The sequence below is a fragment of the Manduca sexta genome, chromosome 22 (assembly GCF_014839805.1).
Source record: "Manduca sexta isolate Smith_Timp_Sample1 chromosome 22, JHU_Msex_v1.0, whole genome shotgun sequence".
NCBI lineage: Eukaryota > Metazoa > Arthropoda > Insecta > Lepidoptera > Sphingidae > Manduca > Manduca sexta.
Window position 1 is genome coordinate 2,688,231 of NC_051136.1, and position 20,754 is coordinate 2,708,984.

The window sequence follows — 20,754 nt, forward strand, 5'->3', positions numbered from 1 at the left end:
GAAGTTGTTACCAAATTATGATTTCTTGGTTATTAACCGGTGTTTAAAAGAGTATTAAGAGTGTTCTATCCGTTCTTTTTAATAAAAAATGCTTTTCACTCCAGCAACGAAGTAAAAATTTATTGAATCTCAATAATGTAACATTTTACGGGACTAATAAATTATTTAGTTCTTCACGATGCTGCAATGCGCTAGTCGCCTTTAAATATTAATGGTGAATTCTCATAATTCCTAATAATTGTATTACTTACTTTTATCATATCAGTTATATTGTTTAATTACACTATGTTGTTAAAATTGTTTTTTTATCTTTATTAATGGATATTAGTCGTAGTTTCATGAGCATGTCGCTATGTATTTTCGCTTTCATCGGTGGACACTCACTTCTCAAAATTTCAATTTTTTTTTTTTTAATAAATCCCTATTCCCTTCCGACGCTGGACACGATTCAAAACTATTTATAATACCACATTGAACCTCAAAACATGAGGTCCAAAACTGAATTAGAAACCTAAAGTATATACGCCTTTAATTTGAAAAGCGACTGAATAATAGTAATTGTACAATATGTACTATTCTTGAAGGAGATTGATTAAAACTACATTAAGCTTGTTAACTCTCTACTACAAAATTAAGTACCTATATGGATTGCGAAATGAATTTACGAGGTTATCGACTTATCTAAAGGTAAATTTCCTTGAGACACGCTAGGCTGTTTCTAATTATAATCAGATTCTTATAAATGTAGTTTAAGATATTATTTTTCAATTAAATGAAACCGTCAAAGCAGGAGTCAATAAGTGTGTGATACTGGGAGTGGGTCCTATAGCCTCAATCCCCAAACTAGTCCCCCTTAGAGTATTACAGATGTTTCATTACTTACTTTTGTCTACACTAAATTTAAAAATAAAGAAGAAAATCTTATATCTTATGCCATCATAATCCAAGCAACTGTCGAAGCACGCAACCCTTCCCGGCGATTGTACTCGCTCCCCATTGTACTTATATCAACTGTTGTAGTCATTATGTTTGATAAAGAATATCGTTCCCAAAAATGAACTCGCCATAAGCTTGAAAATTTAAATTGATACTTCCCATAAAATAGCCGGTAGTTCCATGCCCCCGAGCGGTTCGTTTGAAACGTGATTTTCCTTTGAAATATTTTTATAAAATAAATATAAGCGGCCATTTTTCGCCCACTCCGATGGCTCGGAAGCGAACGTTTGACGTTACATTTTACTCATATTGCTTTGAAGATGCCATGCGAAAATTTAAAATTAAACGTCACCCGTGATCCTATACCTACGAAATTTTCGTTTCGTGTATATTTTGAAATATTTTTATAAAATCTGAACACGTACTGCCGGTGTTATTGAAAACATAATAAATTTTGTGAACAGTTCGAGGACATTTTTTGGTTTTGTTTAACAGCTAAGACGGATCAAATGTGTTAGTAGCTCTTTCACACAACAATACCCGTGAGGTCTGTTTTTTGTATGGCCAATATCGTGAACTGCCTCTGTGGCAAAATGTCATTGTACACGATGCAAGTACGACAACCGCGCTGAGGTCCTGGGTTCGAATCCCGGGTCGGACAATATAATTGTGACTGGATTTTTCCATCTTAAAAATTACTCAGTTGCAACTCGGAGTCAGGAAGATGGCGGTGTGATACCCCCGTGCTTCGGAAAGCACGTAAAGCCGTTAGTCCTATGCCTGATCTCTCTTCGGTTATGTCGGATCGCCGTCTCACCGGACTATGAGAGTGAAAGAACAGAGAGTGCTTGTGTATTGCGCACACTCTTGAGCACTATAATATATCCTGCGTACCTGAATGATTTCTGTTGAGATTGGCCGCTGTGGAGGGATTCATCCATTCATTCATCGTTGATGAAAGTCACTAAATTTATGACCTCATAACGCTTCTAAGATTCTGTTGTCACTGTGCATCACCAGGGTTGGAGAAGATCTTTTACTATTATCTCCTTTGAACAGCTGTCGGTTCCCTCATGAACACACTAAAGTCTTGCATTAAGATAGCGTTTGGGTGATAATTGGGAAAGATATGAATAAATTATCAAGTCCCTTCACATTTCCAAAAACATTCATATGAATAAATTAGCACACATACGCTTTTATCCCCAAAGGGATAGGCAGAGGCGCAACTAGTATACCCACTTTCCCAAACAAATTAACGAGTTTCATTATTAGCAAAACCATTAATTATTTGCAAGTTAATGTGCCTTAAATATTAAACCTATATGGACGACTTAATAAAGGATACCAAAGCAAAATCCATTATATTAAATGTGTAGTAAATCAAGCCCGCTAAAAACGTAAATCCAAGATAAATTCATGAGACTAAATAAACATTATTTAGAGATACTTCAGTTGCGATATAAAAATCAAGCAAGAATATATTTAATGACAAACATAAAATACTTGTGATACTAAAATGTAATCTTTAGCTATCTTTAGCGACGTTTTGAAGTATATTTATAGTTTTATGGTTGAAACTTCGTCTTAGGAAGTGAAGGAAGCTTCTAATGTTATGGTCTTTAAAGATATATTTGTAATAATTATGGTCGTCAATTATTATTTTAAAAATACCAAATGCTTTGTTATTTTCCATTCAATTTTGGATCTAATAATCTTAACATATTATAAAATAAAGTCTCCCGTTGTATTTGTCTATCTGAAAACGAAAAACTCAAAAACAATCCAACGGACTAGTCTCAGACTCTGGAAAGGGCAGTCTACATTCTATCCTGGGTAAATAAATTGCAGGGTTTATATCCCGGCAAAAATGGTTCACGCGGACGAAGCCGCGAGCAATAGCTAGTTCTCTATATAATACAATCATATTAAAACAAAACAATATCATTTCTATGTCAATAACTATAGATAGCGACATTCAAACTTCTGTCAAGTTCAAATCGATTTCATATTTGAGTCATTCGAGTTCAAACTTCACAATCCATACAAAATGTGTACATCTTGTAATGCAATCGTTTAACAACGAATTAAACTTGCATTAGCTAACATCTGGCAGCGGTACAAAGCAATTCGAACAATTAGAGAATCGTATCGTCGATCGTTGTATCACAAACGATGCACTAATTGCTTTACCGTTCTTTGGGCTATTCCATATCACAAATTTGCATATCGTGAAAGAATGAAAGACTTCCAGTATACAGAGGGAATGTGGTTGTCTTCATTTTTGGTGCTAGAAACCTGCACATTAATAGTAAACAACTCTGATCCGCTAATTATAAGCTAGGAATGTGTTCGCCACAATTGTTCAAATTTATAGAGAAGTTTTTGACTTGTAATACGATAACTGACAAAATTTTCATATAACTTATGAAACAAGTTCTAAATCTCCAAACAAACGTATGATATCAACGAAGAAAATATCATGTGTCCACCGTGCACCCTATTATGAAACACGTGTCGTCTACACGGTGCGTCACGTGTGCTGCCGAAAATCAATTATGTACCACGTGACTGTGGGATTAGATATTGCTAATTCTGTTGAATTTTTATAGTCGACTGTGCAATTTCATTATTGGATTCAGTGATATTTGAATGATTATAAAGTTGATGTTCTTTTGTTTCTTATTATTTATTTAAAGAGGTTAGATATTTTTTTTTTTGGGAACTGCCGTGGTTACCATCGAGGATATCCTGCGAATGGTGTACAAGCGATCCCCTGGATTAGTAACCACGGCAGTCCCAATAAAGATTTGGTGAGCCCTACCGCTATCGCTGAGGGTGCCAGCGGACGGTACGCTGGTGACCCATAGCTATTCGGTCACGGGGCCTGGGAGAAAGAAAGAAGGGGATAGAGGGAAGGAAGGAGGAAGAGCTTTGTTAGGATGTTTGGAAGGAAGAGGGAGGGGAGATATTTGCGAACCCTTATAGGCCTCAATGTGTATTTGGCAACCAAGAGGTATACACATTATACTATGTGCCTAGAGTCGCGGCATAATCTTTCCTCGTGCATGGTGAAGACTGAGCGCACAAGAATTGCGGGGGGGGGGGGTTACATATGTTAAATATATTTTGAAGTATCATTTTCTTGTAGTGTCTTATCTATTGAAGATTGGCAGTCAGCTAAGCATAATTTGTCTTGTGCAAGGCGAAATATTTCTACAGGGCTTGCAATCTTCATCCACTCGTTGATGTTCTAATACAAACCGGTAATTTTCCTTCGAGCGGTTTTCATTTTGCCCGCTTCATATAAGTATATGAAACAAGTATACATGAATATAGGGCAATATATTGTATGCATCTAGAATTTAGTATTCTCGAAATAATTAATGGGAACAAATTAAAAACTATTCTCACTTAAATCTTTTATCCCCGAAGGGTAGACTGAGGTACAACTGATACACCCACTTTTCACTGTGCGTATTTCTATGATGAGATAAGGGACTAGCAAATCGCCATATCGGAACAAATTCCATACTTCGAGCTGATATTGATTACAAAAACTCAATATCACTTAGCCCGACCCGGAAATCGAACCCATGATCTCAGCACTGCAGTCGTATCGTAACAACAACGCTACCGACGCAGTCACACAAAGCCTAATGACTATAAAAGCACTATATAAACAAATTTCCGCTCAACCTGTCTCCAGCAGAATATTAATATTCCTTCATAAGAGAAACACTACTCGTGTACTCTATTACTAAATAGAGGCTGTCGCGTTGTAATTAAATCTGTTTCCTCGTCTTCCCTAACAAAATACCCGTAAAATGCAATTTTGCAAACTGAAATTTTCATTTTAACTCCATTTTAAGCGGGAATATTATTTAACGCTTTCACTTTCGTGTCCAAAACATTCGCGGAACGTTTCACTGCTTTTATGAGGATTTATTAGTTTGCACCAAGTTTCTTTCCTAGGTTTGGTGCCTCGGACTTAGCATTGTTAAATTGAGACCAGAATTCATGGAGTAAGGTTTAATATTTGTAAATATCTACGGGGTATAGTTAATGTAATTACTGAGCTTCATAACACCCATTCATACTTATAGATATCTTCTGGTAGTATGATATATTTTAAACCTGTCCAGACAGCGATCACCGTGGGTGTTGAAATCCGTCGTAGTGACCCACGTAAGAGTCGCGTTCCAGGATCAGCCTGTATATCCAGCTCCAACAGGCCGGCATAATTGTGTCGACTATCATGGAGTAATCATCTCTCGTCAGTCGACATTCCATTTGACCCCACTCCACTTACCATCAGGTGAAGTGGGTTCATTTTATCGTGCACGAATAAAAAAAATTATGCGGAAGTATGTCTATTTGTTACCCAGCTGAACCACTGAAGTGATTAGATAGTATAAGAAACTTTGATATTAAAAGAAACTAATGAAGATGTTACTTACTCGCCTATAAGCATTAATTTGTGAGTATAGATTACAGTGACTTTTGTATTTGGTCGGCTCATACATTTGCGACGAGTAATATTTACTCAGAAGTTGTGAAACAGGTCCGTAATATGGCATAGTGTTATAGCTGTGGTCTCCTTTATGTTATGGTTTGGTGATAGTTTACACGGGTTGTGGACAACCGTTCTGAGTTCGATTCTCCCAGGCTTTTCCCAACGGGGTCTTCGGGTTTTTCCAACGCGATCAGCTTCATATTAGATTCTTAGAGTTTTTTTTTCAAATGGTTCGACAGAGGTTTATATGTATTTATGAAATTGTTGAGAGACATCATCACTAGATTCTTAGAGTTAGTTGGTCGATTTTAAAACCTTTGTAGAAACGTTTCTAGGATTCGAAATGTGAGCAATAACTCCTCAATGGGGTATGATAAGACCAGAAGGAAGGAGAAGATTCGCGTCCTTGTTATATAAGTCTCATGAAATCTCGTCCGTTTACAGCACTCACAGTAACACAATGTTACACAGGGTGTTAATAAAATATTTCTTATTATTTTTGAATTGACAATCTGTCCGACAGATAGATAGACTAATAAAACATCACGCTATAGTTATTGACTTTGTTGCGTAAGCAATGTTTTATGGCGACTGACTTATATTCATTCAGAAACAACACTTACTTGTGCTTGTGTACCTATTGTGCGCTTTCGATATTGACTACATAGATTGAATTTAAACATTGACGTATATTCTATAGACACGAACGTCCATATAAACTAGTTGTTCAAAATCTGAACTAAAATGGCAACCAAAACGTCACTGTTATAACCTATATATTCACTTGAACCACAAATAATTTTACTTATTTGACTAATATTTTTTATTCAAATCCAGGTTTACACTTAGACTCGAGTTCTTATATCATAAGCGCCACTACTTACACAACCACAAGCTATCAATATTGACCATAGTAAAGTCAGTTTGAATGTATTGCAGCTCAATTCAGTTGAACACAATGAATGTTCAGAATGCCAAATCTAGTACGTAGTACATATATATCGATGAGTTTAAATCGTTTTCCATTTAAAATTCGAACTAATTAAACCGTATATCAAAACGATGTCATCTTCCCAACCCAATAACATTCTTTGACTTTTCATTACGTAAAAATTGCTACTCAATATCTGGAATAGCTCGCTACCGCAAAACACTATCCTCCAATAGGATTTGACGCCTGAGGGGTACAATCCAATTTTAAAACGGAAAAGCTGCAAGTTATAACATAACCGATAAAGCTTTTTAGAAAAAACATAGGATTAAAAGCTTATAGATATTGTTAGTTAAGCTTTGTGACTTCACTTGATTAAAATGGATTTTAAAAGAATTATTGTTGTTGCTTTGATGCCAGAAATTGGTTATTAAACAATTAGCTTAATGTAAGATTCTTTGTTTGCTGTAGGAAAATTTAATTTTAGCTCCTTAAGATTCCAAATGACATACACAAAGTATATCTTGGGTGAACGTTACATCACCTATTGCAAACAATTTCTATGGTTTTACGATCATGTTTTGTATATTTTTTCCTCTTTGGTTTTCTGTTTGTTTTATTGGTTGTGTAATATGAGTGCTATTATTATTTTTATGACCATGGACACTAATCTGGGCTCAACCTAGTTAACACTACATTACAGGCCTACATCAAGTAAATGTGGCCTAAGTAATAAATGAATTACTGGGATTTATATTAAGTCAGTGTCTTACTGGTGGTAGGTCTCTCATATGTGAGAGTCTATCTGGGTAGATACCACCGCAATGTCTACATCTGCCGTCAAGCATTAGTGTGAATTCCCTGTTGTGTTCCGGTTTGAAGGACATTGTAGCCAGTGTAACTACTGGACATCATAACACTTAACATCTCATGTCTCAGGATGGCGAGCGCAGTGAAATACCAAACAATACTTAGTAATTCGAGGTGTTGAAGTGTTCCTGCTGTTTATGGGCGGTCGTATTTTTTAACATCAGGCGAACGGCAAGCTCGTCTCGTCATTCAAAGCAATATAAAAAAGAACTATTTAATAGTATTATTAAATCCTTCTCAAGCAATATACAAACTCAATAAAAATAACACTCGAAACAAACAGACTGCACTAAAATGAACAATATTGAATAACAATATTGAAAACAATATCCGGCCGGTGTTGCCCCACGGCATATTCGTATTTGCGAACCAACAGGCAGTATTCAGGATCGATTAATTGATAATATCAGTGTTTTGATTGGAACTAATTAAATTATGTAATTTAATTAGCGAGAAGTTAATATCAAATGCATACATGATTGTTGACTTGTGGGATGGATGCGTTATTTGTGACTACTCTGCTGTTAATTGTGTGGGTCGGAAATCATTGTTGTGTTTTCATTGCGAGGAATGTTAGACATGAAATGATTTAATTTCGTCTTTAAGATGCAATGGAACTCTACGTGGTTGGACACTGATGATGATAGGGAAAGAACATAAAAAATACAGATGTTTAGATTTAAAAGTTATACATAGTAAAAGTACATTTTTACAGGTGTAAACAATACAGTTAAGAAAAAAAAAAACAAATATCCGAACAAAAGTAGTTGAAATTCAAAGTTTAAATCGCCTTAAAATCTTTCTATCCTTATTCCTTATCAAAAAAAGTTATTTTTTTTATCACAGAAGAAAAAAAGTATTGAGATCAACGTAAAGAAGCGTTATATAATTTAAAGTTTGTTCAGCTAGTTTTATGATTGACTGTACCTACATGTAATACATCATTATCCGTTTCTGTAACCGGTATTACGTCAAGTAACATTGACGCCCAGGCAAGAAACCACCATCATTGATCCATCTAAATTCGTATTCATTAACAGAAAGTAAACATCAGTCACCCAGGCCGATATACATTTTGTAACGTTTCAATAAAAGCACCTACTATATCACTGGCATTTTGGAACAAAGAAATTCTTAAGCAAAAACGGCATTTTCCAATTACCTTAACAAGATACTATTTCAACGCATAAAAATGAATAATCAAATTTTTATTCAAAATGTGGCTTAATTTATTGAAACATTAACAGAGTCGGTGTACAAAAAAATAAGCGGTGCCCGAGGGAATAATTCGCGGTAAGTTGGTCCATTAACTTTTATCTGCCGCGCGGTCGGAAGCAGAGATCGGGATGGATGGGATGTGTACGAGATCACCTTAAATATTTTTAAATTTGGGCTATTTGGGTGTTTTGGCGGTTGGAGATTGTGTATTATTTTAGAAGTCAGAATTTTTGTCCTAGTTTAGCCTGGTTAGAGTTTTGCGTTCTGGAATCCAGGCGGTTTCCTCAAGGCTCCCAAAAAGAAAAAAAAAAGATTTCTTAATTTGGCGCTTGGAGGTTGTATATAACTTAATAGTCATTAAAATGTTTGTTTTAGTTCAATCAGGCTACTGTTTTGGATTCTGGGAATCCAAGTAGTCTCAAAGCTTTAAAAAATGATGTCATTTTGATTTCTTCAAAATTCGATCCAGTTTATTGGGCTTATTTTGGCTTATTTATAAAGAACATTTGTGCCTATTTTATGGTCATTTTAATGCTTTTTTCTTATGTAGCAAATAGAAAATGCTTTTATAAGGTATTCGAATCAAAAAACTTTCTTGAAACCTGAATCCCTGTTTAATTTCCTATGCTTCATTATAATACAGAATTACTTCTTGAAGTAGAATACAGAATTCAACGAAACACAGCAGAAAATCAGAAACATAACTTAAACGAGGAAAACGTTCTTTCAAGTCATTAAGAATTAACGTGACCTTTGAATTTTAAGGTAAATGAAAATATTACTCATGCGGATTTCCACGAATTCCGTTTTCGAGAGACTTACGAACTAAAACTCTTGCTTAGAGAATTCAAACTGCCTGAAGAAGACGAAAAAACGCCGCTACCCATGATTTATTCAAGGTTTTTCCCAAACTTGATTATTACAATAAAGTTAAAGCAAACGAAATAAAATTTTGTAACAAAATTTCCTAATTAGAATGAATAATTAAAGAAAAATTTCTTTCGCATTATAAAAAGACTGTCATTATGTATAAATTATTTTTCTAATTGTTTTCACGTTAATGCTCGTTTCGAATTAGCTTTGTCTTCCTGTACACTTTATAACATTAAACATTGTTATTGGATATGTTACCATTATTGTAAAATACAATATTGCTGGGAACTAAAGCGATTAAAATAGAAATAAATATCACTAACTACAAAAATACTTTTACAAATATTTCACCAACTAACCGATCAATATGACCGTCAATGACCAACTGCTTCGGTCTGTCAAACACTAACCCCCTTATTCAAAGACGTCATTAATCTAAGGACGGAGCATTGCTGTGATAACAAGTCTGTTTCTTAGTGCTGACGGCATGGCAGCCTTCGCAGTGCGTAGACATAGGGCCGTTGTGATTGGCTAATATTAAGATACAACTTGAATCTAGTTGGCTGTCAGATAAACTACGCTGAACAAACAGCAAGCCGTCAGATAAACAAAACTGAGAAACAGACTTGTTATCACAGCAATGCTCCGTCCTTAGATAATTAATAACGTCTATGAATAAGGGGGTTAGTGTTTATAGCAAAAGTATCACATATCCTCATAAAAGTATTTTTATCCTACAATATCAATTAAATTCTATTATTAAATACAATATCAAACAAAGCCACAACACAAAAGGTAACAGTTCCTTTGAGCATTAAAACAAAACTTGCGGACATTGAGTAAACAGGAAATGCTCACGCTGCAAACATATCGGTGGCTGGCAGGAAATTCCCATTGAATACGCACGTATGTGCCCAAACGCCGGAACCGTACGGACACGAGGATATTAACAGATAAGGGGGCTGATTGTCAAACGGTTATGGGTGAACCGGTGTTTTAAACGGGGGCGAATATCAATAATGAAAGGGTGAAAAGAAATTAGTGAAAAGCTACATCTGCTGGCGTGTATACATTATTGAATCTGTGGGTATACTTAGTATATATCAGCCCTGTATTATATACTGTTCTACTGCTGGGCACGGGCCTCATTTACTACTGAGAGGAATTAGGCCTAAGTTCACCATGCTGGTCTATTGCGGATTGGTAGACTTCATACACCCTCAAAATTCCTATAGAGAATTTCTCAGGTATGCGGGTTTTCTTACGATTTTTTCCTTTACCGTTATACCTTATTATAATAATTTAAAATTAAATTGAATAAATTTATTAAATTATCAAACAAAGGATTTTATCAAACGATTCGGAATTATCGGACTGACGACAAACAATGGCTTTGTAACTGGGATAAAACATTGCAGTAGTCCTGGAAATAGACAGTGCGTTGATAACTACTCAAACAGACTTGCCAAGACACTCGCCTAATTCTTCTTCTTCTTCTTGCGTCGATGTCCTCAATGCTGAGGGTCGTGACCACCTACCTCCACGGATCATTTTATTCCGGACTATACTACGCCAATGGTGCCGGTTAATAATGATGAGACTTAAATCATGTTCAAAATTATAATTGACAACTTATGCATATATTCAAAAACACACACATAACGCATCCATCGCCATATCGAGCACAAATTTCAAACTCCGTTTTGATACTGAGCAAAGAAACCCAAATGTCACTTTGCCCAACGCATGATTCGAACCCAGGACATCAGAGCGCCTCGGTGGCGTAGTTGTAGTGCACGTTCGGTACAATAGCGCTCTGAGGTCCTGGGTTCGAATCCCGGGTCGAGCAAAGTGATATTTGGGTTTTCTGCTCAGTATCAGCCCGGAGTCTGGAATTTGTGCCCGATATGGCGATAGGCTCGCCCCCTATCACATCATGGGACGGAACATACTTGGCGAAAAGTGGGTGCCCTAGTTGCGCCTCTGCATACCCCTTCGGGGATAAAATGCGTGATGTTATGTATGTTATGTATACCCAGATGAAAATACGATACAAAATGTTTTGATCTTATTAATATTTTTTAGTGCGGTATCAAACAGCCACGACCTAAAAAAGAAGAAGAAAAATGAATCCTTTCATCACCGGTAAAACGAATATGAACTCTAAAAGCAGCCGAGAAAAAACAAAGCCTAGTGCTATTAAAAACATCGTACGCTCCGAACAAAATTCTTAATAACGTCAAAATAATTTCACAGCTGAGTGAATCAAATTTTAATGAAACTTCGGACTTCGGCACCGATTTATTAATAGACGTTCCATCCGTCAATATGACATTCAAAGGAACGCTGCTAAATAAAATTGGACAAATCCGAGAATGTACAGTGACGCGATAATTTGCCTCATTACTGGGTGTCAGTTTATTAAAAGGGAAATCTGTTCGGAATAAAAAACGGCGAAAGAAATACCGGAAAATACGTATTTTGGCGTTAAATCATGGCAAGACAAGGTTAATGGGGTTGAAACGCGGCGGCCCGGAGCGGTCACGTAGCTTAGACGAAATTTAATAAATTCCAAGACTATTACGACTCTTTGCAGCCGGTAGCGCGTTATGAAACTCTTGTTTACTTTTAATATTATCGCTTGAAATAACTTAATAGCTGTATTGGTATAAATTTTAAAGGCTCTCAATTTTGTAAGCCGATTTGGCGAATTTCTTTTTTCGGCTATTATGTTTGTTATTGAAATTTTTATGTACTAAATTGATAATGGAAATGGCAATTTATAAAGCTTTTAGGTATAAGGGTTGACGCATATAATATGGCGGCGCGCTAAACAAAGAATTTTTACTGTCGATCTATTATCGACGTTATTTCCATTGAAATAATATACAAAAACAATTAACACAATAATGTAATGCAATTTATTCTTGTGTTTAATGGATTTTTAATATTATTTCAATAAAGGCAATGTTGTTAATTCTTTGAGAGCAAAAAGTTATCTGCGCTGCGAATCGCCATGTCTACTATACATCCACCCTTAGTCTTTATTAGAAAAACGTATCTGTCATTTAATTTTGCTGTATCACGATAAATTAATACAACTAGTGAATATTCCAATATGGGATACTAAAATTCGAAAATACCTTTAAACACCAGATGTCTAGAATTTTTACGGCCAGCGTTTAGACTTTTACAGTTTCAATTAAATGACTTCTCTAATAAACAATAATTACAATACCAACACATTACAGTAACTCCTTTATTGGTATAGTAGAAGCGTTATTACACCGTAAAACCAAATGGTACGATAATGATTACAGAGAATAACTTTTGCGAATCGTCTATTTACAAAAAACAACCATGGATTATCGGAAATATATATTCCATATCTCGCGAAATGGAAATAAATTCAATGAACCGTGACCTGGGCCCATAAATTTAGAGGTACTTAACTCTCCGTAAATACAAGCATGTTTTAATACTGAAACTGTAGTACAATTCAAATTACATCAATCAACGTATAGTATTTATCAAAGTATAGTATCTTTCTTTAAAGAAAGATGTATATTGTTTTGATTATTTTAAAAATCAAGTTGCTCTAAAGTTACGTTCGCGTTCTGTTTTCTTCATTACCAAAATGCTCTGTCACACGATCATGATAGTCACGTTGCCATAAATACAATTGATTTGAAATAGAGTGCTGTACATACACGAAGCGACAACAGCCTACGGACCTGCAATATGGGAGCATTGTTAATGCGTTGCCTCTATAAAGTTATTTGACTCTCTCTTCGGAGCTATCATCGGGTGTGTTTACACGATCTGTCAAATAGTTTGACTGAGGTCGAAATCAGAGTACACGTCTATGACTCACCAATTCTGCAATGGAATTTGGTGTTGCATTAGCTTGTACTCTAAACTCAAATGAAAGATCTTTGTCAACTGATATTTCTATCACTATAGCTTTCAATGTCGATTCAGAATTAAAATCGAATTTCACTTCTCTTTATTCAATGATTGTTTTCCTATTATCATGTTTAGGCGCCGTGTAGATGTATTCAACTTTTTGCTCTGAGACACTATGACAATTTTCTGACGATTCTACAAATCCTCTTATCTACAAATTTTACCTTCTGCCATTTCAACAACTGTTTGTTGTATAGAAGTCGTGCTTCTTTCCCGATAACGTGACACTAGGGTCTGGGAAGAACATTATAATATCCCTTATCAATATATTAATAGTCATTATCAAGGAACTGCCACAGCTTCAAACGACACGTGGGTGTGTTGTCGATCTTCATTACACGTAATTGAGATTGGTAAAGGTCCATTCCTTCAGGTGGGATTCTGAATTCTTCAGAACCGATCTACTGATCTGACATCGAACACGGACGCTGCCATTTTGTTTCAAAACCCATCTGCTCCAAAAATTAACAAGTGACGTTTTTGACAGCTATTTAAGCAATTATTAACCATATCTTAACGCTAAAACAATAATAATAAGTAAGACTGAATATGTAAAACGATTAACACGGTAACCTACATTTTAAATAGTGATTATAGAAACTTCGATATGGTAACAAAGCTGGGCGTATCACAACGCTCTCCATTACCCACAGTAATCGGGGGCCTTTATTTCAACGCCGGTTAATGGAACCGTGCGCCACGACGGCGAAAAATGGCTTTGCTCTTAAATCGGTGCGAGAGCTGCAAACTGCGGGATGATTTTGATGATTTTTTTTATTACTATTGATTGAGAAGACGAACATATTGATCTTGATTGTTGATCATAAACAGTCGCAACACCATGAACTTTGATTTAGAAAGTACTGCGTGTTCTTATTACACAGAATTAGCTGACGTTACGAATTTTTGGCGAGATGTTTAAAGATAATGTAGACTATTAATATATTTTTCTTAATTTAGAGTATTTGTACCACAAAATAAATTATAGCTTTCTGGTCTTCCCGATGTATGCTTTAACTATTTTAAATGTAACACGCCTCCATGTTGAGTTATATATAGTATTTTGGCTGCTGTTATTAATATACATTTATATGGTCTTGAGTTGGATCATATTTAGTATAAATGTAACTATATACTACAGGATTGTATAAATATAACAGTTTTAATATGTAAAGTTTATTAAATCAATCTCATTGAGCCACTTTCATATACAACACCTATGGAATGACAATATTAATCGAAATTCTGAGTGATGTTGGTAATGTTTGGACACTTATGGCATATACCATAAATGCTGAATAGTGCTGTTTTTTTGTTTGTGGATAGCCTTGTCGATTACCGTCAGGCTAAGGGAATCCTCGTCTCGCCATCCAACTACATATAAAAAAATCTTTTTTTTTTCTTTTTTTTTCTTTTAGTTTTTGTTGACAATGTTACAATGGAAGCCCCATCCTGCCCTAAGAAAAAAAAAGACTATCTGACAAGGGATCTGCTTGCCTCCTCATTTAGATTAATATAAATCACAAGGCAGTATTTAACTTTTGCAGCTCCCGGCTCCAACATAACGCGCTGCTCTGAATGGCGTTATTAAAATGTTCATTGAATTGTTACAATAATCGTTTTTGATAGGCGCTAATGGGCGGTTTTTTCTTTGAATTCGTGGGAAGTAGACCAAAGGTTAGGGGGATTAAGTGCTTAAATCCATAACTAGCTTTGTTCGCGAAGTGTTAAGTAATTTATTGATATATATCAAATTATTCAGAAAGTAAGAGTACATAAAGCAATTTTCGGTGTAATAAAAGAAAAGAGAAGGAATCTCATTGATGATGTAATTGTTTTGCGTGGTTTTTATTTAACTTAGTGACCAGATCAGATCGAGCAGATCGCTGGTCTAGCAGTGTCTTAAGTCTACCCATGCGCATTTTCAACAAAACCGAAAAATATATTACATGGTTCTTTGAACTTTTCTGAATCTCGCAAAGAGGAGATCTACCATGTAGAATTATTGCGAAAATATGTATGCTAGCACTTACTATATTTACTTATACGTTATTTGAAAAGTATCATACACGAAGCACAATATTCTTTATAGTCACTCAAAACAGATGTAGAAACGTAAAGAATTGAAATTCACAAAATAAAAATTCCTGACGCGCTTATACCGCGGGACGACCGACTGGGAATACCAATCACTCCCCCATAAATATTCTGGAGCGTCGCAAGACAGCTCAGTACTTATTACATAACGTTAACCTTAGAACGTTTAGCAATGTCGCAATTTGGAAACGGCCAATGTCCAAATGCTTTGTTGACATGGGCAGTGTGTATGGAAATGGGGGTCTTCAATTGTAATAGAGAAGGTTTAGAATTGTTTATCTGTCATTTGATTAGGTTTGAGAATGTAGAAGTTGATGGTAAGCAAGTGGTGGGTTTGAAACAATAGTCAATACAAGATAAGTATTCTTATTTTTATACAGAGTCATTTTGACATTGCATTAATAAATGAAACTCTATATACTCGTCTTCGCTTTTGCCAATATTGTGCCAAAAATCATCCATTAATAACGAATATTTTCACAAAAAATCCCGGTTTTAGTTTTCCGATATTTTGATCATTTTGTAGTTCAATTCGAATGAAGCGTATGCGCGAGTTTATTTCTGACTGAAATAATGTTGCCGTTGCAACGAATTCTCTTAGAGTAATAGTAGTGGCATTAGGGCGCGTAAAATTAAAATTACTTTTTATTAACATTTATTTCGTTCGAAACTATCGCTTTTTTATTTTACATCGACAGTTCAAGTAACCTAAACCTAAAATAAACCTGTATACAGTAGTTGTTATTAAATGTGAGTGAGTGGTTCGTTCAAGTTTTAGTTTGTTCTTTGATCCATTCTTGCTGTAAATAATACGTCCAACCCAACGAAAAATCATCCGCACGTAACGTCCGTCCGCGGTTCACTTTCGCAATTTGTCAGTTTTGTTCACATCAGTGCCATCAGCAACTACGATGTCAAACGTATGTTAAAAATCGAGCGGACGATTCAATTTACCTTTTGTGGAATGGTTCCGTCTCAATAAGTTGAACGTGCACTTCGCACTCTGTTTTTTGTTTAGATTAATGTTATGTATATGTCTCTGATGACTTTCATATTTTGTAATTCTTTCCGTTTTATTTATTGACTTGCAGTATGTGTTCCATATTTTCATTTATATTCTTTTTCTTGTCTATTTGATCGATCCTCCTTGCTATTGGTACTATACTAATACAAATTTTCTTATTTCACGTACCTCCAACTTCATTAAATGTGGGATCCGAGCAACAAACACTTTCACATATGTTGCAAAAATTATTCAACTTAGTATTTACGACTGGAAATTAATGCTGGCCAAAAAATATGAGAAAAACCACCTCAGTGTTTCCGACTTGGGAATCGAACTAAGAACCACATGTTCTGTCATTAAGCCAAAAGGCGAATAGAAGGCTAATATAATTGTTTACATGCAAAGACATTATAAAAGAGGCGATACAATATTGGATTAAATCGCGTGCCAAGACATTAACATGTCAAATTAACACTTTCAAAAGCGAAACCTACTTCGACACTAATGGAGTTCAGTCTATAATTCATTGTACGGCGAATAGCACAGGTCAATCACAGTAGGTCAACTCTAATCACTGAACTGTATTACCTTGGTACAGGACACATATCGACGTTTTACTGCGGTAATCTGTTACGTTGATTGTGTGCTACGGTCGTTGATTATACAGTACGGTCAGCAGCTGCCGATTGATTTAGTTCCAAATTGAATTATTTTGAATTGTGTTAGGTTGTGACGCGATTTTGGAGCAGTTTTACAACGTTAAAGTTTAATTTAGTGTGCTTTAATGGCATATTATATTCTAGAAATATGAACTTTTCCAAATAAATTATATAGCGATGAAATCGTAATAAAACTATATATTCTGCAATTCCACCTAATAATATCAGAATCGCTATAAATAAAACATTTTTCTCTAAAAATCGTATCTGCAACATATTTTTTTTACAAACCGTTTAAAATTCGAACGTCGGCCATTTTGAAATCCGTTAAATTTAAATAAACTGCAAATGCAGTACCTATAGTGAGCCGCATATTCCCTCAAGATTGATGCCGGGTCCTATTCGACCGCGGAGCGGGGCGGTACTGATAAATGATTCACTCTCCATTCGTTCATTCAGCAGGTTAATTACGACCGCCGTAACGCGAAACTTAACGGGTGATTTAGTTCGTGAGTGGGGTCGATTCGACCGGAGCTGGCATTTTATTTTTTAAACACTCAAGTTTAATAGGTTAACCTGTTATTCAATGTGTGAGATTTGATTCGCTCTTTGTCATGTTTATAGAATGTGTCGGTAACCCTCTATTTTATGCATAATTCAGTTTACTGGTCTATTTGATCCTATTGACATAGTTAAGCGAACGTATTTTCCACTCCATTTAAAAATCCAATAAAGAGCATAAACGGTTTTTATTGCGTTTTTTAATTCCATGTGAGCTCGGATTTGGATACGATTAAGAGATCGCGGCAACAGAGTAATCTTTTATTAGAAAATGAAATACATGGTAATAATAGTCATGTATATATATTGGTAAAATATATATCTAATTAGTGAAAGAATAACCGCTGCGCTGAATCGTATTGCTCGAACAATGGCAATAAACTGCAGGCTACTCAATACGTAATTACGCATTTACTGTAACTCATATACTTATATTAGTAAAAGGTAATGAATTGTCAATTTAGTGCACGAAGAGAAGAGCCTTGGGGGAGGCCTATGTTCAGCAGTGGACTTCCTGTGGCTGAGATGATGATGATGAGCCAGTATGGGCTAAGTTGGATTAAATGCCCTTTTATGAGTAAACAAATGCTTTCGCAGTATTGTGTTAATATTAGTAAAAAAAACATTGCGCTCCACTGTACAATATATCAAATATTGATTGGTATAGTAAGAAGAATAAATTAACAAAATTATTGATTGGTTAATTTATTCTTCTTACTACGTTCACAAAGACGTATTTTGAACAGCAATTTTTTTATTCGTGTCCGGCAAAGTAGCTGCAAAAGCACTTGATAATAAGTGGAGTAGGGTCAAATAGAATGTCGAATGGCGAGAGATGATTACCCCTCAGCAGTACAATTATGCCGGCCTATTGGAAGCGGATATACATAGACTGATCCCGGAACACGACACACTTACGTGGGCCACTATGGCGTCTTTTAACATCTTGTGTACGGTGGTCGCTATCCAGGCGGATATAAAATATATCCTACCACGAGCAAATAATAATATCTAGACTGGCACCAGACGCCACAAAATTATATTATAAGATTATTTCACCTCACCAATTGCACCGCATATGCATAATTGAACAGTTTGCATAATTAGTGAAAGAATAACCGCTGTGCTGAATCGTATTGCTGGAACAATGGCTATAAACTGCGGGCAATACGATACTTTTTAACCACAATACGTAATTACGCATTTACTGTAACACATTTCAGTATTTAATTAACAGTTTTAATTTTTTTGTAACGATAGACGCCATGTGACTAATTTGGTATTGATTGTTGTTAATTGTGATAGCTATGTTGGCGTAAAAGGCATTATGAATCTCTATATTTGTTGTTAAATGCCATTTCTAGAAGTTAAGAGTAATTTTCATCGGACCTTTTACTTAAAGATGGGCATATACTTTTTGGAATTATACGATTAGTATGTTGTGGCCGCGGGAGAAGAATAATAATTAACATTGTTTATAAATAGTTTTTCATTGTTGTCGGTAGTTCGATATTGTCAAACATGTTGGTAGTGGTATTGTAATAATGGGTGCAAATACTATAAAAGCGATGCAGCCTGCTATAGAGAGTTAGTCTTCGATAAATCAAGTGTCGAACATATTGTTACCTGTGTACTGTGATTAAATATAACTTTCAAACCAGAAATAAGTGTAATTTATCAGTATAACTGTGTGATAAGTTAATAAGTATAGTAATAGTATATTAATACTAAGTCTTTGAGTTCAGAAATTTTATTAAAAATTAAACAAAATAATGTCAACAATATGTTTTTTTTATAATGTGGATATTTTGTCATAAATTTTACAATAAAATACCCACAAAAATCGTTGAAAATATCAAAAATCTCTTAAAGTCTATATCATTTTAATTTGCAACCAGCACTATTCAATAATATAATTACAATATAATAAGGAATATTTTAATAGCTTAAAATTTTCATAAAGAGCTAAAATAGATGTTTAAATAAATTATTTATAAATCTTTGTATGTTCCGTGACTCGTACGCCGAAAATGTATAGAACTTTAATGAATCTTTGCGAATGGCCGAGAGGTCAGTATATTCAGTAACTAGCTTAAAATATATTTTCTAGCACTAAATATAAGAAATATAAATAACCTTGACCTCTATTTAAATAAAATAATAAGTTGGCAGTATAGTAATCAAATCTGATTAAAACGATTCAAATAAATAATAAAATAAATAAAAAATAAAATTAAAATTCAGAATAATTTTTTGCTCATTTTATAGCATCATTTATGAAATAAATCTCGTAAAGTATTCAATGCAAAATGACCTTTAAATGCAAATTAAGCCGATAGTTGTGTACAACAAAACAAAATGAATTTATTTTTAAAACAACTATTACTTAAAAATATATTTTGTTAATATTACTTAATTATAACAGAAGCTAGCACAGCCCGGATAGCTCAGTCGGTAGAGCATTGGACTTTTAATCCAAGGGTCCAGGGTTCAAGTCCCTGTTCGGGCGGGTCCTCTTTTTTATTGTTTTTTTCTTCCTTTTGTGTCACTACACATACATTTTCATTAAAATGATGTACCCAGTTAGTAATTCTCTTACTTAATATGTAAAAGGGAAATTGTGTTTCTAGTAAGAAATTAGTACAGAATTAATTTATAGAATGAAGACTGACATTAGACATAGATATTTTATCCCAAAAAAGCGGCGATAGCCTAGTTGGGTGTGAAACGGACTGCCGAGACGAATGTCCGCAGGTTCGAATCCCTAGGGCACACACCTCAAACTTTTCTAAAATTATGTGTGTATTCTTTGTGAATTATCGATTACTTTAACGGTTAAGGAAAACATCGTGAGGAAACCTGCATACCTAAGAAATTCTCTAAAGGAATTTTGTGGTGTGTGAAGTCTACTAATCGCACTAGGCCAGCGTAGTGGACTAAACCCTCTCAGTGGTTAGAGGAGGCCTGTGCCCAGCAGTGGGACAGTATACAGGGCTAATCTACATATATAAAAATCAATTGCTGTTCGTTAGTCTCGCTAAAACTCGAGAACGGCTGAACGGATTTATCTTATCTTGGTCTTGAATTATTCGTGGAGGTCTAGGGAAGGTTTAAAAGGTGA

The 20,754-nt window shown here is 35.0% G+C and overlaps 1 non-coding gene across 1 annotated transcript; it reads left to right on the forward strand.

Moving 5' to 3' along the window:
* Nucleotides 1-20,069: 20,069 nt before the first annotated feature.
* Trnak-uuu lies at nt 20,070-20,142 on the forward strand. Its single transcript has one exon. It is a non-coding gene; the product is annotated as a tRNA-Lys (tRNA).
* Nucleotides 20,143-20,754: the final 612 nt, after the last annotated feature.